Below are 25,903 nucleotides of genomic sequence, written 5' to 3'. Positions count from 1 at the left end.
TGCTATTTTTATGTAAATCGTATTCCTTAATTGATTTTCAAATATTGTTACTTGTATGTCTCCTCTGAAACATCACTCTAATATGTTTTAAGAGCATACAATGAAGTGTAATCATGTTATTGCAAATAAAACACATTCTCCTCACACTCCACTATCCAATGGCATGCTTTCTTAGACTGTTCCAGATACCTCATTTTAGTCCGTATTTAGAATAGTTCTTGTAGCAGTGCCATGTTAGGGAGAATTAAAGAACATATCTTCTGCAAAACCTTTGGACAGTATTGCTGTGGCATTTCAATATCCAGCTTTTGATCTTTCTGAATATCTCTCCTGTAGTTACTGGTTGTGCAGATACCACTGTCACCATTGCCTGTGTAACAACATTCCTATGAAATCTGGTGCAATCTCCAGACTGGGTAAAGCTTTGCAAAGAGGAGAGAACTAAACTCTTAATTCGCTTCTTCTTATGAAGTCTTGGCTAGATATAACACATATAGAAAAATAAAATAAAATCAGGGACGTAAGTTTTTTGTTATTGTTCTCCTTGATAACAGAAATATGCCCAGAGGCAAGACAACATGAATTACAGAATCTGGTATAAATTATTAGTTTTGAAAGTGAATTCAAGGCCTGGAGACAGACACAGGGAGCAGTGTTGCTATGTGAGCATTAGAAGAAGTAGGAGTTACTCTTAAGTAAACTGGAGAAAGCAAGGTAGGTGGGGCAGTCTGGATTATTTTGGTTAATTGACTCAGTTGTTCCCTATTTCGATACAAAGGGACGTAAATGGATGGACAGAACTCTGTTGATTGGGATTTCTGGTACTATCTCCTCTCCCTCAAAGGTTATAGGAGACATTCTCCAGCTCATTGTGCTTAAAGAATCACTTCATACTAAAATGCATAGAAATTATGAGGCCAGATTTTGAACCCTTAAACTCACAGTAAAAAACATATATATATATGTGTGTGTATATATATTTTATTAAAAAAAAGAAATAAAATAAGTCCTCCCAGTTTCAGAGTTTGTATGTCAATGATGTCCCAAAGCAATTAATTCTGTTTTGAATTCTTAGCATTAGAAGAGACATTGCTAAATGAAAAATCACTAACACTGGGTGGAGAGGCGGTATTTGATAAACTTAACCCTCAGGGTACGTAATTAACTAGAAGCAAACATTGTTCTCAGAAGTTGATCACTTGATGACTCAAAGAATTTTGTAAGCTATTCTGGCAAAAAAAACCAGTGCCTATCAGAATCCAGATAAATTACTATACATTAGTGCCATGTGTAACCCTAGGTATTACCAGTTAACGTTAAGATATTTTCAGGTTTCTTTAAGCATATTAGGACTTTCTGATAATTTAGATCGTTGAGAATTAATTTGTTTATATCAAAACTCCACTGTTTTATACATATCATATTGAAAGAATCCAATTCTGCAAAGCACTCAACATTTCCCATTGCTATTAAAGTAAATCAAAATTGAGACTTCTGAGCTCTCTGAGGACTGGGTGCAAACATTAGTAAGATAATTTTTTTCCCCACTTACCATCTAAATTCACTGCAAACAAGATTCTCTTCACCTCTTGAGAGGACAGTTTCTAATTTAAAATCTAATTATCATCTCATTAATTTTAGTCAGTAACTTGGCCTTACAAAAATTCGTCCATAGTTCTTTATTTTTTTGTAGACGGAAAAGGATAAAAGAAACTATATTAAATTGGGAATTAGGCTTTGTCATCGTTGTTTGTGACTGTCTTTTAGCTTTCACATTTTCACTTCTTGTCCCACTCTGCTTTGCCTCTCATCATTATGCACCTACATTTTCTTTTATTCTTACCTTTTCAGAGTGCAGTTTCTAGAGCAGAAACATTTTTATCTCTGCAAATAATATATACACCTACATATATATAAATATACACACATTAATACAAATAAACAATATCATTATGTGATTTCCTACAGTTTCAGTCCTCCTTGACTTCACCCTACATGTTATGCAATGAATTAAGTTCTTCCTTATATTAGAGTGTTATTTTCTAACATCACTACTAGGAAAAAACTAATTCAGTCGTATGTGTTTTTTTGCCCAATAATAGTCATATCCCATTGTCTGTCAAGGCTTTAAAAAAATATTTCCACAAGTGTGGCATTACTTAAAGTTCTAAATTAGAAGGGAAAAGAGAGCAGGATAAACAGCATATTTGCCTGGAGAGAGAACTACTGCTATAGATTAAAGGAATTAGAAAACTCTTCTCTTCTCTGCAAGATTAATTGAGCAGGTGTCTCTGCTGTACAGTGTTTAAAGAAAAGCATCGGCTTAGCAGAAGTGCAGAAATGCTCTTCTAGGGCAACTCAGTAGCTGCTAAAGGTCATGCTTTGCTGTGAGACTCCTGGACTTTCCCATAGGCTGCTGGTACCTGTTCTCTTTCCTGAAGTACCCAGCAAGAGCTTAACCCTGAGCACTCCCTTACCTTTTTCTTGTACAGATATAGGTACCATGAGAATTGAACTGTCACAAAGGGTAAAATCATGCCAGGTTCAGCTTTGCATTCAGGGTCTTCTTATCCTCAAATGGAAGACACAGGTATGTTAGAAGTGACCTCTGGAGGTCTGTAGCCCAACTACCTGCTCAAAGCACAACCAAGTGAGGTCAGGTTGTTCAGCACAGGACCACATCCTGACCTGCTTTGAATATCTGCATGGATGGAGAATCCACAGCCTCTCTGGGCAATCTGTGACAGGGCTTGGCCAACCTCATGATGAAAAGGACTTTCCCAGTTTCTAATTGTCTAAGCTTTGTTGGCTGCCTCTCATCCTGTGACTATGGAACACTAAGAGTTTGTCTTTATTATATCCCACCTCCCATTAGATAGTTCCAGGCTATAGTAAGATGGTTTTTTTTAAGTCTGAGCAACCCCAAATCTCGCAACCTCTCTGATGTGCTCCAGCCTGATTGCTACTGGATGCCTTGTACCGAGTCAAAATGATAGCGGTGTCTTTCCTCCTACCATTTGTCTGGTCCACATACTCTGGCACAACTGTAAGCTCAAGTTGTAATCCTCTCATTAGCAACTTATCTCAGAGGCAGAAGAAAAAAGAGATACAGGGCAAAACTTAAATTCCTTTTACAGTTTTTACACCATCATTGTATATGTATATTCTATGCCATGAAATATGTTGCCTTTGCTGCAAAGTATTTCTTCTTCATGCATGTCAAGATCTCTTCAATAGTACATACTAAGTACTGTAATGTTATTACCCTTAAGAAAAAATTATTTTCACATGTCTTATCTAATTAACTGTAAAGAAAGTGAACAACATCAATTAAAAGCAAAGGTGAAAGGTTATTTAACTTGTAATGTCTGATTAGCAAAGCTTCAGGCTCTAGTGATCAATTACAAATTTGTGACTGATTCTGATTAGTGTCTTCTTGAGTGCTATTGAGTATCTTGTACTTTTCCTAGCTGTAGTAGAATAGCTTTTTTACTTGCTGCTTTATATAATGAGAGATAAAGTTACACTGTATAATATAAAAGGTTGTCTTTTACCATTTTAATAGTTAAAGAATTACAGTTATAGTTGGTCTCAAGCACAAATCATAATTTAACAAATTCTGAATGGTGTGATGGTGGCGTGAACATTTAATGGAGCAATTTGTATGTGATAGGGAGCTCATAAAAATGTCAGCAAAACAGAAGATACTTTATCATGGTGCAGCACATTAGATAATTTCCTCTCACATCCCCTATTCCTAACTTTCAGTGTGAAAGAGCACCGTTTGTTTCTGTACATTGTTGCTGAAGCACAGCTTTTCTGTAACCCAGACTAGGGGTCTCATTCCAATGGGAAAACCAAAATTATTGCTATTGTGGCCATATGTTTCCTTTTTAATAGCTATTAGTTGCAGAGGGAACCCAGCAGGAATGGAAGAGTCTGGTTAATTGGGAAATGGTTTGGAGTTTAACTGAGGCTGAGGTCCCATACAGCCAACGTGATAGCTGTTTACTGTGCTGTCAACTGTGCCTGCTGAATCCTGTTGTTTCAGGTCACTAACCTAGTAAAAAGATCTCCACGTTGGGATGGCTGCTAAAGCTGATACAGGGAAAGGGGTAGGAACACGTAGAAGAAGCTGGGTGAGGGCAAGGCAAGGTTTGCACAATAACATGGAAAAATTAGCTTGACGTGGTTTTTGCTGGCCTGGATGGGACATGTTAGAACTGATCCTGATGATGCAGATAGGTCAAGTGCTGATTAACCAATCCAGAAACAAAAGAACGACTTGAGGGACAGTAGGTTTAACCTTAAAGGAAGAAGGGCACCACTAGCCAATATCTGGGATAGATTTGAGGTGACTGGTTTTTTATCATTCATTTCCATCTGGATTAAACTAGGCCCATTAAAATGTCAGTTTAAATTGTAGGTGGCAAGTTACTGCACTGAAGAATACCTGGAGCAAAGTGGACATGAATGACTTCAACTGCACAACCCATCTGGATAGAGCCACAAGTTGACATTATGGTCACATGGCCTTAAAAGCCTGGTGCCAAATCGCAGTTTGCACTACATGACTATAATGGATATATTCTGAATTTGCCTGCAAATGCGGTTCGCTCCTCTCCTCCCCCAAACCGTCAAAGATACATGCTATATCGCTTGTAAGACTGAGAGATTCATCCTCAGCCTTAAGAGCCTTATTTCTCATTTTTCTGCTTTAATTCCAACTAGTTAAAATGCACAAATACTTTTTTTTCTACATATTGTCTATCACACTCAAATGAGGTATCAGTTTCTCCAGTATAACAGCAGTGAAGTGCTTTGTAAGTAAACTCCAAAGTGAGAGTTACATATATAAATAACTTTGAGGAGTCTATACTAATTAAAAAACTTACAAGAGCTGTCTTGAGACCCAAGCTAGTTGATCATCTACTTGATTTTTTTCCTCTCAAAATGGATAGGCAATGAATAGGGGGGGGGGGGGGAAAAGAGTAGGAAAATCAAGAAAATTGCAATGAGGTAATGATGAGAGATTTAACAAATATTACTGTTTCCTTCTTTTGATAGCTTATGTAATCACATACACTGCAAATTGCAGGGAAATAATCTAGAAGTGAAGGTCAAGAAATCCTTCAATACTGATATTAGCATCTTCTAGACAGCTGGAACATGTTCTGGGTCTTGTTAATCTTGCAGTTGCTAAGTAAAGGCTTGCAATTAGAAAATAAACAGACAACCTGGCAACTTCCCATTTAAGTACATGTTACAACTGGCCTCTTACTCAGAACAACTTTCACCATATACTATTGCTTTTTTTTAACAGCAGCTTTCTAGCTGCACTGAAGATTTTCAGGCACATATTCTGTCTGGCCTGTGAGTAATGGATTTGCGAGGGTGTATTACTGAAATAAACAAATGCACATACAGACTTCTTAAAGGGATGATGACCTTTGACGTGGGATTTCAGTAAATTAAATATATTAACAAAATTCCTTGCAACTATCTCTTCAGTATTTTATGTACTTAAAAATTTTCAAAACTAATATCAGAATAAAACTGAGCAGAGCTCAAAATGTGTGTGTTGCTGCCATGCGAGAGACGGAGCCTGACACACCAATATGATGTTAACAGAATTCGCTTTATTGTGCGACCAGACTACTTTTATACCATAAGCTGTTTTGTCCATGCGATATGATTTGCTACAACAGGCACCATACAGCAATGATTGTTTGCATGCACTGTCCACGTGCCCCGCTCACGTGTGTTGGCGATTGTTCATTGGCTGATATTGTCTCTTAGGTTTCTTTTTGTCCCTGGCCCCACACACCGGTCGGCCTGGCAACAATCCTATTCTACAATGTTGAAACCCGCCACAATGGTGATAAGAGGGAGGGGCTTTGCCCTTCTGCTATGGCCTATGTGTGTAACATCACATAGCCCACTACATGTGTGACCCATAAATGAACGGGATTCTAAAAATTAAACTATCAGCAAATTATCCTCATCTCAGTTCTTTCATGGCAATAGATATCTAAATTGAGTACTGAAGATCTCACTTCGAGACAGTTATGACAAGCCCTTCCACCACAAGTGCCCAGGCATTATGGTCACTGCTTTGAGATCCATGAGATAAACTACATCACACTCTGAAACAGATAGATTTAAGCTGTATTTTAAACTTTCTGTATCATTCTGAGGTGCTCCATGCTTTTATTTTTCCTGTCCCCTTTTGAGAGTGAATATCAGGACTGCATGCAAGTATCTGTTGTTGGAAAATGGCTGCAGTTGATTAAGTAACCTGAAATCTGACACAGCTCTAGTACAATTCTAAGCATTTTCTTAATTCAGAAAAATAATAAAATATGATTGCTACCATATAATAAGATGTAACTGTATTTTTTGTGAAATGATTTTGGATGATTTCATCTTATGCATGAGAGAGATGAAAGGAACTAAAAAAATAAAAAAAAGTGAGATCTAATGATATCCAGTTTTAACCATGAGAGAAAACTAATAGTTTATTTAAAGCTGAGTAATACAAAACAAGCCAAATGTTTTGGTTAGGAACTAAAAGAAAAATATTGCACAGATGAGGTTATCTGTCTTGACTGAGACATGTTTTGGTAGCAGTAGTGTTAAAGTAAACCAGATGCTTCTCTCCGTTTCCTGGTGCACTTAAATAACGTGATTCTTTATATATCAGCTGGAGAGCAAAGCAATCAAACTGTTTGGAAATACTTAGAAAAGAGTAAGGAGGTTAGTAATGGCCAATGGGGATTTGTTATGAACCAGATATGTCAACCCAGTCAGACATCCTGCTGTGACAGGCTTCCAGGCCTTATGGATAAAGGGAAAAGTAGACAAGCTATGTCTTGAATACAATAAAGTTTTTTGACACTCTTTCAGATGACATTCTTAGCAGTAACTAAGAGAAAGTATTAAAAGGTGAATACAAACTGTTTGGAGAACTGTACCACATGTGATCTACTGTGTGAGATCCCAAAGAGATCTGCTCTGGTTTAGGGACTAGTCAGGTATTTGGTGTAATAGAGACACACCTTATTTAATTTATTGATGATAATAATAATGGTGGATTAGACATGATTTAGGAAAGATGCACTGAATTCAATGTTGTTCTAAGAAATTAGAAAGATGGTCTGTGTAAAATCATAGGGCTATTCAGTAGAGTTATGTGCAATAGTCCTAGTCAGAAATAGTCAGTTAAACAAATACAAAAAGAAGAACAACTGGTCAGGACTTCTGCACAAAGAAAGAATCTGGGTTGAATAAAAAATTTTTAAAAATAATTAAAACCAACCAAACAAACAAACAAACCACCCCAGATGTAATAAAACAACAGTAATAGAAGAGTGAATAATAATGTGAATATCATAAAATATACAAAAACTTAGCTGCTAGAATGCATTCTCCCAGCAGTGAAAGTCAGAGGAGGGACACTGCGAGCACAGCGAGTCCAGCTAAAAGGAGAGATCACAGCAGGTGTCAGGATATCACAGAAATCGAGCCCTGGGGACCAGCAGCAGGAACAGGACCCCCCAGGGATGGTGGCCATCAAGGAAAGAAGGCTATTCCCAGAAATTTCACGCTTATATATGGAGTGTGACATTCATGGTATAGAATACTTCCATTATCCAGCTTGAGTCAGTTGTCTTGGATCTGCTCTTCCCCACATTATATACCTGCTCACTTGCAAAACATGGGAAAGTGAGGGACAACATTGGCTTCCCTAACAGTAAATGTCAACAACAGTGAGTTCTTACATTCTTTCATACCATATCCTAAACACCTGGAAGTTACTGGAAGAAATCATGAGCTTTATGCAGGGTGCTATCTTATTCTCAAACTAAATTCAAAACAAAGGCCTCTGTTAGCTACCAAGAAGAAAACTGACTATATGCAGGGATAATTACCTCAATTTAGCCTAACCAGAACAACACATTATGCAAAACAGCACAAAAAGTTAACAACTTCCCTGACACCATTCTAGGATGTGTGGCCTAGAAGTTTGGCCTACGAAGCACAAGATGATACTAGTGCTTGTACAGCAAAGGGAAAACAGTATTCCAGGAAAGATGTAGACTTCTTGCAGTGGTGATCAATGACAGTGATCAAAAGGTCTTGAAAATGTAATCTGTAAGAGAAAACAGAATGAATTTCTGTTGTTTAGCATCAAGAAGGGATGAGGATGGGAAATAAGGCAATAGATTTCAAGCATGTAAAAACAAACAAAAAAGATTACTGCAGAGAGGAAAGAATAATCTTTTCTTCATGACCATGATGAATAGGACAAAAACTAATGGGTGCATATTGCAGCAAGAAAGATTTAGATATGAAGGAAAATATTATAGTAAGAAGTATAGTGAGGCACTGGGATGGATTGCCTGGCATTTCTAGTACTGGATGTCTTTACGAACAGGTTAGCAAAACATCTATCAGAAGTGACACAAGGTGTAGTTAATCTGGCCTTGAACAGAGGGGCGGACTGGGTGAAATATTGAAATTTTCAAACTTCTCATTCTGTACTCTGATTACTTGGTTGTAGTTTATTATCTGTCCTACTACTTATTTAAAATAATACTGCTTTTAACTCAGCCACACAGTTTAATCATGACTTTGATTTGACTGCAAAACTATTTGGTTGCATTTATGTTTTTATGTTTTCGTTTTGTAGTGTTAGCCTTGATAATGTGTATGCTTAATGCCTGCTTGTACCTTTTTAATTTCTCTCAGTTTTCCATAAAAAGTCAGTGTGCATTTGATCTTCTAGAAACTACTGGAATTCAAACTGTTAAAAGCAGTCAAATTACTTTAATTTCATGAAAACCATTTGTTTATCTCTTTGTTTTAAAACTGTTCTTACATAATATGTATGAGCAGCTCAGAATTTTCATATCAATTATGCATCCTACATATGTTGACATCATGCTTATATTTTTTTTCCTTTTTTAAATTATTCCTTAAAATTATTCATGTTCTTTTTGCATCTTGATTTTCTTAAAACTTGTGCCATTTGCAAATTTTTCTTCCTTCCTCCAGGTTTTATAGAATCCTTCATTGATTATATTTCTAAACATGCTTTTATGTTGCTAAATTGGATAAATCAATTACTTTTTCCTCAGTGACTTCGCAGCTCTTTCCATTGACTCCTTATTTTCTTCAATAGCCTTTGCCGTTTTTATCAAATTATTTTAACTCAGTATTCCCACTGTTTTATCTATTACCCATCATTTCATAGTGAACTTGAAAGAGCTATGCTATGAATTCCTGATTCCTAGCGGTGACCAACTCAATGAGAATAGCTCAGCTTTACCAGTAGTAAATCAGTGTCAATTAACCTTCATCCTTGACTTACGTACATTTTGCTACTGACAAAGATTTTATTGAGTGTATATTCTATTACCTTTAATGACATTTTTTCACCAGAGATCTTCTGAAGTACAAATTCCTTTTTTCCTTTTTTCCTTTTCTTTTTTCTCTAATAATAACAGAATTAGTAGAATTAGACCCCACTCTAATGTATTTCAGGACAGTTAGCTACATCCTGCATAATATACATTGTAATAGACGTGATAACAGAAGAATTAGAGGATTTTGATCCCTTTCCCTTTAGTATAACAACATCTACATGGGACTGTATAAAAATATTGCATTTTTTCCTTGTTTGAAAGGTTTTCAAATTAGTTTCTGTGTAAAGAATAATAATTGCCTTACATAATCATTTATAATGTATACAGGTGGCATGTCCCCAGGAAACTTTCAGTTCCCGTAGAAGATAACAGAGTGAGTTTCCTTCTTTGCAGTAACGGCACCATCATTTTCTTCAGATTTGCAAAGGATGGATTTAGAGTATGTCACGGAGGGACCCCAAAGTCAGCTTTAGGTGACAAAACAAGTTCCAAAACAGACTTTGTTCTGGACGGAAAAGTACAGCCAATGAACCGACCAAAATAGGGTTTATACAATTAGTTAGCACTCCGATAACATAAGATAAAGGTTCAGATATCAGTTGAGGAGATTATAGGCCTGCAACAAATTAGAATAATGAGGATCCACAGCACGCACGCACTCACAGGGAGCAAAGCCAGAGCCCTCTGCCTAAGATACGACACTCACCTGGTTCGGCAAGGACTGCACTTGCCTGGTCGGCAAGGACTTAAGTTATCACTCACCCAAACGAGGAGGTGAGGCACTCCCAGTGCCGGGAAGTTTCCTTAGGTGGCGTTCCCGCCTAAGGGGAGGGCTTCAGCACAGACCTGCTGCTCCAAGAAGACCACACAAAGGGAATCTTTGGGAGGAACCCCGTTTTATAGTCTGATCAGATCTGGCTGTGGGCATTCCAGAAGCTTCTCGGCTTCTCTAGGCCACTCCTCCTCTGCTAACGACCCTGTCAACCGACTCCCGGTCCCACAAAAGAGCCATTAACTGCCCCATTGGAGGAGAGGGGGGTGTGCAACTGCCACACCACTTCTCAGAGGGTGGAAGTGCAACTGCCACAGAGTAGCAATTGGTAGTGGTAGGAGATTTTAGATTCTCTGATACTCTTGATCAGTTATGATAGGACTATGACATGCTGTATGAAATACAGAAGATTCAATGCAGAGAAACTGTCATCTATAACTGTCTGTAACATTTCACAAGAACACCTTTTCAAACTGGCAGATATGGAAAAAAATCTTCCCATGGGGAAAAAAAATGAGAGCATCTTAGTATTGTTCAGGAAAAAAAAAGGCTTACTTTCTTTTGTTTTATATTTTCTTTCAGAGGGTAGTAACATTCCTGCAACAATAAAATCAAAACTTAAGTATATCATTTAATGGAGTTAGATGTTATGCTCAGGAAACATGTGAAATACATGGATAAAAAATGTTCTCTGCTTTTTAGGGACCAGAGCCATGGATGATCGTTTAATGGTTTCCCTCTGTAAAAAATTCATGATAACTCAATACTTGTCTCATCAACTGTGTTTCCTGTTTCATCTGATTCCTTTTCAGTGCTCTGCTGTCTCTGTTTCACATTTCATCTCAAATTTTGTCTCTGTCAGTGCTCAAAGAAAGTTTGAAAGGAAAATTGCCATTTTTTTCTGGCATTTGCTTAAACTGTGGAAACAGTAAATTGGGTTTTAGCACTTAGAAGTACATCTTATACATGTAATTTTTTATCATAATTTTTATCATAACTTCTGATAAGACCAAGTCTTTGACATGGTATTACTTCATTCAGCTGAAGATGGATGAGGACAGTGTCGTAAAGTGCAAATGACGTTCTATACAATGTTTATCTGCTATACCACTGCAGTGTAAAATTATTGCAAATGGAAACAGTCAGCTCTCCTATGTATTCTCATTTTAAAAGAGTCAAACTAATCAGCTGTTACAGATTGCCAAATACAAAATCAAATTATAGCACAGTCCTTCAAATTAAGGGTGAAAAGTTCTAATGAGTAACTTATTCAGACTCAGTGCTCATACGTTTAGTTCTAATATTAAAGCCACCTCAGATAAACACTACTGAAAAACAAGAAGCTATTAAAAGAAATACAAAATAAGTCTGAGCCTAGGACCAATCAGTCTATTTTCATATACAATACTGTACATCTTTAATGTTATCTTCCTCCACCAGTCTTGTTAATTAGGTAATTATCACTGTCCAAGTACTCTGCTCCTGAGTGAGTTATGGTCAATTTTTTATTAAATTTGCATACAAATGTCACATCATGTGGTTCTTTTGCACAACACAGTGACAGAATTCATTCACAGATAAGTAACTAAGTTTGTGTTCAGTGGCATATTTCATCTGCTAGGTGTTCAGATGGGAAAAGGTTGCAAGTTTAATTGAGATTTAAAAAGAATGGTAATTAGTAAAATGAAATTAGAAAAACAGGATATAAGGGTGGAGGAAGAGAAGTAAATTTGAATTAAGCTAGAAATGTCATTATTGGTATGAAGTTTCCTTTGACAAATATTTCAGAATCTCCCTATACAGCATCTGCATTAGCACAATCTGGCTGTAACCCGTTGCCTCTTGGTGGGAGCAGGTTTGACAGAAAATGGGATTTTTCCATCAGGCACGTGTAGCAGTAGACAAGGAAGAATACACTAGAACAGGAAGGCACTGGAATTTTTAGGGCTTTAAGATAGAAATGTTTGTTTAAATGAAGGTTACTTCATTCTGCTTCCAAAAGAAATGTTCTTTTCCCCCTTCCTCCCCTTTTCTCCATGGTTAAATCACTGGGACCAGAGAATATTGATCTGTGATTTATCTTTGGGCAAAAGACTTTTACAGCCTCAGTGTGTAATAGGAATGGAACCAGGAAGACTAATACCAAACTTTAAGAGATAGGGACACAAAAAGAAGAATTTCAGGAATATTCTGATTTAACACTGTTCAAATCTCTTAAGGAGTGTACAAACTTGAATGAAAACTCTCTGACTCTCACAGAGAAACCTGAATCCAACAAAAATATGCATTTTAATTCACTAGCCTTTATTTGCAACATAATTGCTGTAAAACTCGCCTTCACATAAGACCAAAACCTATTTCAATTCCATCAGTGCCGTCAGCTGATACATTCCGTTGCTTTCACACCACCTGTGACAAAAATCACAAATGATAAGTCTTCCTAGATGTCAAATCCTTTTTCATATTACTAGTGATAGACAACTTCTGGGTCACATGCCCAGATATTTCCTGCAAAGATATCACACACAGTGCCTGCAAGAGGGTGTTGCAGGAGGCAAGAGGAGGAGGTAACAAGAGGTAGCAGGAGCAGGAGGAGGAGAAGAAGGCAACAGGAGATAACAGCAGGTACCAGGAGTTAATGGAAGGAAGAAGAGGAGGAAGAGGACAAGGATGTAGGATAAAACAGGAGGAGGACAAGGCAACAGGAGGTAGCAGGAAAAGAAGGATGTGAATATAGAGGCCACAACTGGCAGCGGGATTAGCAGGAGAAGAAGCTGACAGCAAGCTAAGGAGACATTAGGAAGAGTAAGAAGACAGAGGAGAAAACAGGAGACAATAGGAGGTAGTATAACAGCAGGCAACAGGAGGATGCAAGATGAGGAGGAGAAGTTACCCAGAGGAGGGAAAACAGGAGGCAAAAGGAGGACATAGAAGAAGGAGGAGGAGGTGGTGGTGGGGGCAGCAGCAGGAGGGAACAGGAAGATGAAGAGGTGGAGGCAAAAAGAGGGAACTGGAGAAGGAGAAGGCAACAGGAAGGGGAGGAGGCAATGAAGAAAAAGGAAGAGAAGGCAACAGGGGGCAACAGCAGGAAGACAGGAAATGAGGGCTGGGGGAAAGAACATGGGAAGGTGAAGGATAAGAATGAAGATGAACAAAATCAGGATAAAGTATTTAGCAAAATAATAGAATAAAAGCTGGACGAAAAAGAGGAGGGGAGGAAGGAAAAGAGGGGAAAGGAGTTGGGAAAGGAACAGGAGGAAGAAGATCAGGAAGACTGGGAGAAGATCTTAAGGGTCTTTTTCAAAATAAATGATTCTATGATTCTATTAATTGCACTAGTTGCAGCTGTTACTGTTCTGTCTATTTTTTCTGTATCACTACCTGCTTTGTCACAATTGTTCTTTATTTAGCTGAAAGATAAAACGATTTCTGGATGTTTTTCTTCTCACTTTAGTATACTACAGGTTAACCAGATTTGTGATGTTAATAAGTACAGTGCCTTGGGGTCAGAAAACACAGAGCAAGAAATTATTTTGTGTTAACACAATGAAAGTGTTTTCACAGGTAATTCTTAACTTTTCCTTGAGACTTTTTTTTCCATGGTGTAATTTGCCTGTTTAAAATTTATTAGCTAATTATGTATGTTTGATGGTATTTGAGGTGTAAGGATCTCTTTATTTTGTTGATAGCAATTAATTAGTTTTCACTTGAGTGTTTTTCTAGCTGTGATATTATAAGATGTTAAAAATAATTATTGATAGATTTGGTTAAGTATATTTCACTAATTAGGGCACTGTAGGGATTTGTAATTGATTTAATTGAAGCTGAATGAGTGAGTAGATATATGGGTAGCATATAAAAAGAAACACATGAGACTGTGGGAGCCTGGGAGATATTTGGAAACAGAATAACTCGCTGAGAATTTTCGTTTTTATTGTTGGCTGTTCATAAGGATATATCACAAACATAAGATGTCTTCCTAATGTTTGCATTGCCTGTTAAACTAAGAAATGTTATTCTGCAGGATTACATTTTAATATATGAGCATTTGTTTGCATATGGACACTTGCATATATTTGTATATATATAAATACACACATAAACATTCTGTATACATATGTATTTCTGTATATTTAAAGTTTAAATGTCTGATGGCTTTCCTGGTTTTACTACCTGTAAGTATATACTTGCATGTACAAACATACATTCAAACACACATATGCCATGTTTGCACTTTACCCAAAATGGTAATGAAGACAAAGGAGATGATAATTTGTTTTCAGAGAATGAGTAAGAAATTAAGTGATAGCACAAATTTGACACGGAGGACCAAAACTTTGAGTATATAATATAAATCACAAAAGTTTATGAGAAGAACAGATAAGACTGGAACCAAAGCTGCATGCCAAATATTGCTCAGCCTCAGGGGCCAGGGGAAACAAAATATGAACCCAAGCCCACCAGTCGTTTGTCAGTCTATGTTGCTGTATCTCCTCTCATCAGTCAAAGTAGCTAGGGGTTCTTCTGTGTTGTGGTGGCCAGGGACTGCAAGGGGAGTCACTGAGGGCATTCTCAAAATACTTTATTTGTTGGCCATGTGGGGAAGCAGGAAAGGAACACTGTTCAGCTGTGAGCCTTTCTCAATACCCAGTGGCCAGTTATGTTGACAGGCAATTTTGCACCATCAGAAGTGTATGTAACATTCTTCTACACCAGTCCAGGATGTGACCCACAGCATGAGGGGATGTTTTTCTTTATGTTCTTCGTACACCTGAAGTGTAAATACATTTGAGTAGATTTTTCTTTTTTCTCACATTGTTCACTCCCTTTGTGCAAGCGTAACACTGGTGCTGTCTAACAGTACTCTGTACTGACAGTTGCAGGTTTCTGTAATAGATTGTTGCAGGATTTTTGTAATAGACTTTTGCAATTTTGGAAGTATGTTTTGATACTGCTTGCATTCCTAGAGAGAGGAGAGGTGATGTAGCTCATTGGCAGCAGAAACACTAACGTGCATGTTTAAAATAAAGAATAACGATAAAAATCCTGAAATGTTGTCTGTTAACTTATATTAAACACAGCTTAAACATGTGGGGTGCTGTCTAAAACATGTCCACAATTAAAAGATGTGCAAATTTACTGCTGCATAGCCAGTTTTGGAGAAGAAACTGTACTGGAAATCAAGATCAGTAAAATTAATACATCTGTTGCACTCAAAACCTTGTTTACAGACAAAGGGAAAGCACACCTCATGTATAAGTAAAGCCCAGAATTAATTGTTAGTATAACTGAAATCTTATGAGTCTAATCATTATTAGTCCAGATCTAGCTGTTACAGAAAAAAAAAGCATAACAATTCAGTTATAATTAGTCTGCACACACTTCTCAGTTCCTTCTCCTTCCCCTGCTCTTTCGGGTCATAAGGTTGGTGTTTTGATCTTTGGTGGAGTTTTATGGGATTCATTACCCATGTGGTGACTTCACCAGGAGGAATACGATGTCAATGGCTTTTTCTTCCTAAGTCTAGGATCCAATTTGAGACAGTTTTGTATGTTTGGTAATGTACTTTTACACCTTTCTATTTCTTCATTGGTTTGTAGGTCCATGCTATCACAGAATGGTTGGAGTTGGAAGGGACCTCTAGAGGTCATCCAGTCCAACCCACCTTCCAAAGAAGATACACCTAGATCAGGTTACACAGGTCCCAACTCACTGTACATGGTGTCTCTTAGGTGTGTTAGATATCACTTCTTTGTTCTCTCTGTTACCTCTAAAAACTTTTTTTTACCAGCTCCAGATCTTCATTTCATTTACTGACTATGGGTAAGTTTTTTTTATACCCCATGAGGCTTCCAGTGCCAAGTCTGTGCTTCATCTCTTATCAATCACTTCTCTTACCATATCCATGCCTTTACTTCCCTATTCTGCATTCAGTGCCTCCACTTTTAAAGGTCTCTGCACTTATACCAAGCCTGCAGTTCTCTTATGTCATCATGTTAAAGCCATAAATGCCTCATTCTATATTGAGCAACTGCTTGTTACAACTACCTATGTAAAACTGTCGTTGTAATACACAAAGATAAATAAAAGGAAGATAAATTAGCCATAAGCTTCTGGTGTGTTGCCTCCAGGGGGTGTTGGTTTACTATGATCTAAGTGAGTTAGACACTCAGTTTTTGCAAAATACCTCTTAAAATAATCTTTACTGAATCTAACACTATAAAGAAAAAGAGGATAGTCTAGATAGTTTTATATCCCTTCATATGCTGGGAATTCCAAGTTGTGTGGTATCAAATGGCCTCCAACCAGGGCACAGCACGCTGTTAAGGTCCTGTCCATGGAAATGTTACCTCATTTTGGTCACTTGAACTCTTACAGGAATTTCTTAAAGCAATTCTATTAGTTACTTTTACCATCAAGTAAAAAGAATGTTCACACGAAAACTTCTTACTGGATTTCTAGATAAAGGCAAGGACATGCAGGGGGTATGTTAGCTGAGTGGGAGCTGCCCACATGCTCCTCTTAAATTAGCTGGCTTTTCTGTTCATTCTGCAGCCAGGGGAGACGTGCAGTATGGCACAGTCCTAGAAGCCATGCTATACATGTGTGATGGCATAGCACAGCACATGCCTTAGCCCATTCGGGTTAACCATTATGTGGATCACTTACTTCTCAATGTCTTCCTGTCAGGATCGTTACACCCCGTATTTTAGAGAAATCACTCTTACTACTAAATCAAGTGAAACAAAGCTGCAGCCAAGTCAGAAAAAGTTGAGACAGACCAGTTGTCCCACCCCTGAAACACTGCAAACTCAGTACAAAGATCATCGTCTGTTACTAGCAATGGCAATAATGTGTTGCAGGGCTATGTGATACAAATCAAACAATATAACAAGTATTATTTATATAATTAATTGTATCATAGAACTCAGGCTTGTGGCTGAGATAGGGACACCATCGTTTGTACCTTATAGAGCAAAGCTGGTTTCATGTTCAAGTGGATTTACATTTAGGAGCAACTCTTGCCTGTAGTTTGAAAAACGTATAAGAAAAAAGACTGATTATTTGAATATATATGTTTCTAAGCATTAGTGGAATGAGCAGAATTAGGTTAAGCACAGCACACTGAAACTGAAGAATCTGCATGAAGTATATAACTGAATTGCTATCCCAAAAAAGCTCAAATTCTCAGGACAAGTTGGGAGGAATAATAACATGATGAAAAGGCAGGGAAGGGAATAGAAAATGTTTAAAGCTAAATTAATGTATATCCAAAGGTTATGCACGTCATGTAGCAATAAATACTGAAAGAATGAAAGATGTCAGTTGGGATATACAAGAAAGTCTAAAGATAATTGAAGCAGGAAAATAGCCTAACAAATATATAAAATATCCAACAAGGACTCAGAGTAACTTAGAATAAACCCTGGATGAGAAAAGTAATACTGGAAACAATAAAAGGAGGAGTCAAAGTGATGTGATTTCAGGAGTACATTTAAAAAATTTTACTGTCTCTACTTAATATTAGGTGTGGTCATGGCAACTATGAAATCAGTTCCTTCATTGGTGCAGCTCAGAAAGGTGTAGATGTAGATTTTTTCAAATGTTTACCACAAGATACATAATGAATTAAAGCTACTTTTAGGACCGTTTTATCTGTGTTCAAGTATGAAAGCATTAGGATACTTCTTCAGCTCCTACATTTTTCCTGTTCCCTTCTTCCCTCCACAGTATTTTTAATCAGGTTTGAATGAAATTGTTAATTTTTCAAAATATTTTATTTCAAGTTTGAGCATCAGGCAATAGAAAATTGCAATAGATACCGTGAGCAGAAGTAGAAGGAAATCCTCTTCTTTCACACAACAGGCTAAGCCTTTCTGATTTTAATTCCACGAGGGTTTAATGCAAAATAAAATGTTGGAACAGACAATGGGGATCAAATCTGTGCTCCAAACACGACTGACTTTGAATTCAGATCAGAACCTTCTTGAAGTTCAGACATCACCAAGGGTAGTTTGGCAACTTTCCCAGGCAACAAGTTCCAGTGTTTGATCACTTTTGTGGTGAAAAAATTTTCCTCGCAACTTCATGGAATTTACCTTGCTGCAATGCACGTCCACAACCTTCTGTTCTCTCACAATGTTCAAGAAGAATCTGTCTCTGTCATTTCCTTAACCACCTCTTAGGTAGTTGAAGACAGCATTAGATCCCTTAGCCTTCTTCTAGTTGAACAAAGTCAACTTCCTTGGCCTACACACAGAGAATGTTAGGGATTGGAAGGGACCTCTAAAGATCATCTAGTCCAATCTCCCTGCTGGAGCAGGAACACCTAGAACACCTAGATGAGGTTACACAAGAATGTGTCCAGGCAGGTTTTGAATGTTTACAGAGTAGGAGACTCCACAACCACCCTGGGCAGCCTGTTCCAGTGTCTGTCACCCTCACTGAGAAGTTTCTTCTCAAATTTAAGTGGAACCTCTTGAAATCAGTTTGAACCCATTACCCCTTGTCCTCCCGTTGGTAGTCACTGGGAAGAGCCTGGCTCCATCCTCATGACACTCACCCTTTATAAACTCTCATACATACTCTGTAATCATCTTGGTATTCCTTTGCTGGGGGGCTTTCTTGTACAGGGAAACGCAAAACTGGACACAGTTCTCCACATGCAGTCTCAGAAGAGCCAGGTACATATGGATAATCATCTCCTTTGACCAACTGGTTGCACTTTGCTAATATGGCCCAGTATGCAGTTATTCTTCACTGCTTCAAGGGCACATTGCCGACTCCTGTTCAAGATGCAATCACCTGTTCCTTCCTTTCTCTTTTTCCTTTGATCTCAAATCCTCCCCCCCGCCAAAAAAAAAAACAGTTTAAGATCCTACTTGCTAGATTAGTAAGGCTGTTGGCAGATAAACCCTTGTTCTGCTTTGTCACCTGACTTCCGCCCCTTTCCAGCAGGCCTTGTTCCTCAAGGGGATAGCCAGTGGGATGAAAGCATGTCCATAAGAGCTTCTCCATCTCTCACTTGAAATCCCTGATGCCATATGACTTGCATATGATCTTTCTGCAATCCCGTCGTCTTGTGGTTCAGCAACTCAGCTAGAGCATACCTTCCCAAAATATCTCCCCTAAGTATTAGAGAAGAACACTCAGCAGTTCCTAAAGCCTGAAACATGAATAACATTGTCCTCCCTCTTTTTTGGGCCAAGGCCTCTGACAGGACTGAGACAGTTGTTCCACACAGTGCTGACAACTAGGTCCTGTATTGCATCGCCATGCTAATTGCACTGAAAGCCTTGCATGCCCATGGCTAAATGCTGAGGCCCTATCTACATACCCTATGTGCTAGCACTTCTGGTCACTGATGCTCTCTACATTTTACTTAAATCAGATGTCAACTGCCTATGGGCAATTACTTCTGGTTTGGTGTCTTTTGTTTCCTGACTGCAAAATACTGACTGCATGAATCCTGAACCTCCTGCACATTCCTTCTCCTTGCCCTGTGCTCCCAACAACAAATCCATAAGCAGAGATGAAAGCAGGAACAGTTATCACAGCTTAAGAAGTGCCATCTCTTGATTTCTTTTTCTAGCTTTGGAAACTGGAGCTCCCTCTCTAGCTTTGGAAACTTGAGCTGATGTTTTTTTGTGCATATGAATGCATCTTTATACCATACAGGTGATGAGTTTCAATAAGGCAATTACGTGACTATTTTTGCAACTGTTTAATAGCATTTTATAGAGCTTTCTCAACTGTGTAAGAACTATATTGCTTCAAGTTTATTTGCTTGATCTGGATTGCAGGACTGTAAAATAAATCTCTTCATTGGAAGTGTTAAAAATAGGAGAATAAAAACAATGAAATCTTTTCACAAGAAGATACTTTTCCACACTTGACAATGTTGCATATGTTGAAATAACTACAAACCTACTGGTAGTTTTGTTACTTTGTTGGGTTTTATTCACGTGTCCATCTGTCCCCACTGATAGCACTTCTCTTAAGCATAGTTTATAAATTCTTTGAGACACGGACCAGCTCTGAGCTCATTCTTTGGACAATGGAGGGCAGTGGATCCTGGTGGATGACTGACATTCTTAAAAAACTCTACAACAAAACTGTTGGCAGTAATTTACCATTTTGACAAACTACCAAGACAGTTCCTACTCTGCATTTCACATCCAGAGGAAAGAATTTAGAATATCACTATGCCAAACTGTGGGATTTTTTTTATTGATTTGTTCTCAGTATCTTGGTATCTTACTTTTAAAATGAAAGACACTAGGAAGAGATGAGGAGTTGCTCACCAATATCCATGCAGAGAACAGAAGTCTTTTCTTTCCCAGTCACACCACTGCTGTAGTGCAGTTGCTCTCCCCAAGGCATAGATGCTTTGAGACTGCGAGGTCCAACACAGAAGAAAGGAGCAAGAAAGAGGTCAACAAAGCTGGGGGTTTGGGAAAGTCCAGTGAAAGGAGCAGGAACAGACAGGCAGGGCCAGGCTTTTGTAGTGACAGAAATATTTCCTAGGAATGAGACCAGAAATTGCTGAAAGTCACTGAAAGTACTAAAACAAGGAACTTCCTTGCATGGACACAGTGCCCAAAAGCAGATCTTTGTGTAAATGTTTCATTTCTATTCTGGCTTACCCCCTTTTGTTTTTGTTTTTTATTTTCCCCACGAAAAGTGAATTATTCTAATTTACATTTTAATAAAATATGTCTTTTTGAGTGTAAAGCCTCTTGTGGTCTTCTATGGAGAGTGAACCACTAGGAAAATGTTTGGAGAGATTGAGTTCATGGCTCAGATTAATTTATGATCCTGTTGTGGCACTATAATACCATCATGAGAAAGCTATTTTAAATTTATTTAGGTGCCACTGAAAAAACATTTCGCTCAGATTCTCGACACAGTGTATTTATCAGTCCTCTGAACCCAAAGCATAACGTGAGCATTTCTCTGCTTAGACACTATAGGAAAGCAAGTAACTTCTTCACGTTTCTTGCCCCTACTTACAAAACAGTCATGTTTGCAGTCCAGGCTGACTAAGTTGTTTTCTCCTATACATGTGTTTCTTAGCTATTTTGAATTAACAAATCATGGAAGTTCAAGAAACACTGATGTAACAAAAAGTTTTTAAGTTTTACCTTATTTTTCCTTGGAACAAAGACCTATGCTGATTTGAGAAGGTGCATTTTCATTTCTTCTTGATCTTGAATTCTCTGGGAAGACAGAGCAGTGAAGCAAATTCCTTTCAAGTTTGGTTTTTTTTTTTTTACTTTTTTGACAAACATATGGGCTCCAGGGTGGCACAGAGATACACAGGATCTTTTTGTAAGCAGAGCAATGTCTGCTTCCAGAGTGAGCACGCTTGACATCCCAGTTCCTCTATCACACATTCCCATGACTTCCACAGGGACCTTTTCCTTTTTCACCCTCTTTTTCCAGTTCCAGAGACTAAAGGATACTCAGATCCAGTTCCATGCTAAAGTCAACATATAAAATCTTTTTGTCTTTTTTAAACATTCATAGTTTTAGTCTGTCATGATTCTCACTGGAAGGTTATTGCAAATTCTGGCACCTTTTTAGTTTGTCATTTTTTTCTTAAATCTCTCAAACTTTGGAGGTCTTTGCTACACCTCATACTGGATGTGCCAGCAGCATTTTTGTGCTTTCTGCTTGTATAAAAAGTTGCCTCTTTGAAAATGTTGTATAAGAGATATATATTTTTGAAAAATATGACTGTCAGTTCTCTTAGTACATCATCATAAAACTCATTTTTTTTCAATGAAATCAATTTAGACCAGTATGAATAAAGTAAAATTTCACCTCTAGTGTCTCTGCTGTTCACTGTATTTTCTACTGCTTCAGTGTAGTTGAACATAAAGAGGGTGAATGCTGAAATTAATGTAAATATACTGTTTTCTGGACCATGAACTCCTTGTTTTTTTGTTCTCTGCTGGTCGAACCCTGTGTTCTGAAGCCATTTCTATTCTAATTTGTCAGTTTTTTCTCCTTTTGACTTCTCTGCTTCTCAGGAGGGCTTATTCTTTACCTTTTAGACAGCCCGGCTTAAAGAATCAGTGTGACATGGTTATTTGTTGTTTTTATCTATCCCATGGCGCGTGCCATTCTCCCTGCAGCTCAGGCTTTTAAATTAATCCCAAAATTCTCTCCAGGTTTTTACATGTTGCTGCAAGGCAAGCAGAGGAAGGAGCACATGGTCTGCAGGCTGTAGCTGTCTGAGAATTATCTAGAGTCTGCTAACAGAAAATTTAGAATGGTGTCCTCTTTTTTTTGTGAAAGATGACTCAAGTTCTAATCTCATGACAGTGTAAATCCAACTCTGCTACTGACCTAAACTGAGATAAGAATATTTTCCAATATTTCTTCTCAGTATGGGTATGTCTGTGGCTCGTTAGCTCGTTGTTGATGTGTAGATCTTAGTTCCCCCTGCTCTGAATGGGTCGTCTTCTGGCTGAACTAGTCACAATGTTTTCAGCCATGATCCTTATCAATGCTCAACAGGGTATTCTACAGTCGCTTTGTTTTTTTTAGGCTAGATGTAAGTATGCACCTGACAAAGAATAATTTCTGTATCCCAGAAGAGCAACAGAAGAAATCCTTTAATTCTGGCAAAATCATGGAGGAGATTGTTCTGGGAGTTATTGAAAAACATCTGAATGACAACACAGTCATTGCGCCCAGCCAGCACGGATTCATGAGGGGAAAGTCTTGCTTGACAAACTTAATGTCATTCTACAACAAGGTTACCCACTGAGTTGACCAAAGAAAGGCTGTTGATGTGATCTTTTTGGATTTCAGCAAAGTCTTTGATATTGTCTCTCACAGTATTCTCCTGGACAACATGTCCAGCATCCAACTGGATATACACACAATGCAGTGGGTGAGCAATTGGCTGACAGGCCGGGCTCAAAGGGTTCTAGTAACTGGGGTTATGTCGGGCTGGCGACCAGTCACTAGCAGGGTTCCACAGGGATCTATCTTATGGCAAACACTCTTCAATGTCTTCATAAATTACTTAGACTCAAAACTTGAGGGATTGCTTAGTAAATTTGCTGATGACACAAAACTGGGAGGAGCTGATGACACAAAATCGGGAGGAGCTGTTGACACTCTCCAGGGCAGAGAAGCCTTGCAGAGGTAACTGGACAAATTGGAGAACTCAGCAATCACCAACCACATGAATTTCAACAAGGGCAAGTGCCGGATTTTGCACCTGGGACACGGCAACGCTGACTGTACATACAGACTGGGGAGTGAGATGCTGGAAAGCAGCTCTGCGGAGTGGGATCTGGGGGTTCTGGTCGGCAGCAAGTTGAACATGAGCCAGCAGTGTGCCCTGGCAGCCAAGAGGGCCACCCGTGTCTTGGGGTGCATCGAGCACAGCATTGCCAGCTGGGCAAGGGAGGTGATTGTCCCGCTCTGCTCTGCACTGGTGCGGCCTCACCTGGAGCACTGTGTGCAGTTCTGGGTGCCACAGGATAAAAAAGATACAAAGCTACTAGAGAGTGTCCAGAAGAGCGTTACGAAGTTGGTGAAGGGTTTGGAGGAGAAGCTGTATGAGGAGTGGCTAAAGTCGCTGGGTTTATTCAGCCTGGAGAAGACTAAGAGACTTCATCAAAGTCTACAGCTTCCTCACAAGGGGAGGAGGAAGGGCAGGTGCCAATCTTTTCTCTTCAGCGACCAATGACAGAACCAGAGGGAATGGCAGGAAGATGTGCCAGGGGAGGCTTAGGTTAGACATTAGGAAAAGGTTCTTCACCCAGAGGGTGGTGGAGCACTAGAACAAGCTCCCTATGGAGGTAGTCACAGCTCCAAGCCTGATGGTATTCAAGAAGAGACTGGACAAGGCCATCAGACACACGTTGTGAACTGTGGAGTTGTCACATGCAGGGACAGGAGTTGGACTCGATGATCCTTGTGGGTCCCTTCCAACTGAGGACATTCTATGATTCTATGATAATTGGAAAAGAAAACCCTCTCCATTCAACCCATGGATTGAACAGATACTTTAGATTGAAAAGATACCTAACACTGGTCCAGGTATTTTTGCAAGGTGTCTATGGATGCCATGGAAGTGGTAAAGTGCACCCCATGTTTAAAGATGGAGAAAGTCCCTGGTCAACCTGGTATAGCTCTTGGTGGAAAATCACTGGTACAGAAACTTCATAACACTAGAAATGCTTAAACAGTTCTCTCAGCATGGTGACTAAGCAAAATTTCAGCATTCAAGCCCTGCATGTACCCTCTCTGAGTGGAAGATGAACTCACTGAATGGAGAAATACCTACCAAGAGGAGAGGGCTTACACAAGGCAGAATGCCTCCAGGTCAGTGCTTACATCCTGCACCATTAGCTTATTTCTTTCATTTCTATATTCCATTTGTAAGACAGCATTTTAGTTAATAAGTGTAACATCATCTTAGAATATCTCATCTCTTCAACTTAAAAAGGTGGTCACATTCCCCTGTCTTTGTGTTGATGCACGAGCATATTCCCATTAATTTTGGGGAAGGTGATACGAATGCTGCAGTGAGCAATCAATCCCCTCCCCAGTCACAAAATAACAGCAACAAATAAGTGATATTTTTCTTGTGCCTGGGATATAAATTCCAATGAAAAAAGTCCCTCTAGGCTTTCTTGGAGATGCTAAAAAACTCAAGCCAGGCTGAGAATACAAAATAAGCCCGAAAGCTGCCAATATTTAAATTAGCAGAATCTGGAGGTGGGTTTTTATTGTTTTGTTTATTAATATGAGATAGGACAATCAGTGAGAAGAATGTCATTGTAAAATCAGAACAAAAATAGCATATTTAAGAGCTTGCTTTTTTTTTCTCTCAGTGTTTTCTTCATTGAGTTTAATTAAACTTTCCATAGCCTGATGAGCAAACTTCCAATTAAGCTCTTGTAATAAAAGAGTAAACATATAAAATAACTGCCTTCATGGGTAAGCACATTTGAAATCTAGGTATTCCAGTAAATGTTACCGCTGTGAAAGAACTGGCATATGTTTTTTGAAGTTGTGGGTTTAAAGCTGGTATATTCAGAATTAAACCACCATTCTAGTGGAAACAAAAATAGAAGGTAATAAGATTATATTTTTCATTTTTATGGTACTTTAATTCTCAAAGTATCATTATGCAACAAGTTGATGATAGTACCATTTTCCAGATGTAGTAATTGAAATGAGTTGAAGGGTCAGTTAACTCACTCTCACAGAAAATTCTGTAAAAGAAATGTCAGAGGGGTGGGATAGGAAGTAACAGGCTTGAAGGAATGCAGAAAAATAAATGTAATTTGTTGTTTCCAACAAGGTCAGGGAGCTATAGATTCAACAATGCCCACTCTGCTAGTAGTAACCATGAGGCATTCTATGGGGATGCCACTCAGCCTTAGAATGCTGTGGCCATTCATTGCTGTTGTTAGATGGCTACATCCATGGTATTCAGCTTCTAGGAGAAACAATAAGAACTGAATTGAAAGAAAGAAAAGAAGAAAACGTTCTGTGATAAAATCAAAATTCATATCTGATATTGATGCCAGGAGTCACGACACTTTAGAGAAGAACAAATTTTGATAAATCTCTTTCAGATAGCACATAAGCACAGGAGCTCCCTTGGCTTCACTAAGTTATAAGAAAAAAAATTTCAGACTTTGATGTTTATAGTGCATGTATTGATATT

This window comes from Columba livia, chromosome 3, assembly GCF_036013475.1.
Source record: "Columba livia isolate bColLiv1 breed racing homer chromosome 3, bColLiv1.pat.W.v2, whole genome shotgun sequence".
In the NCBI taxonomy this organism is placed as follows: Eukaryota; Metazoa; Chordata; class Aves; order Columbiformes; family Columbidae; genus Columba; species Columba livia.
This window is presented reverse-complemented; position numbering follows the sequence as displayed.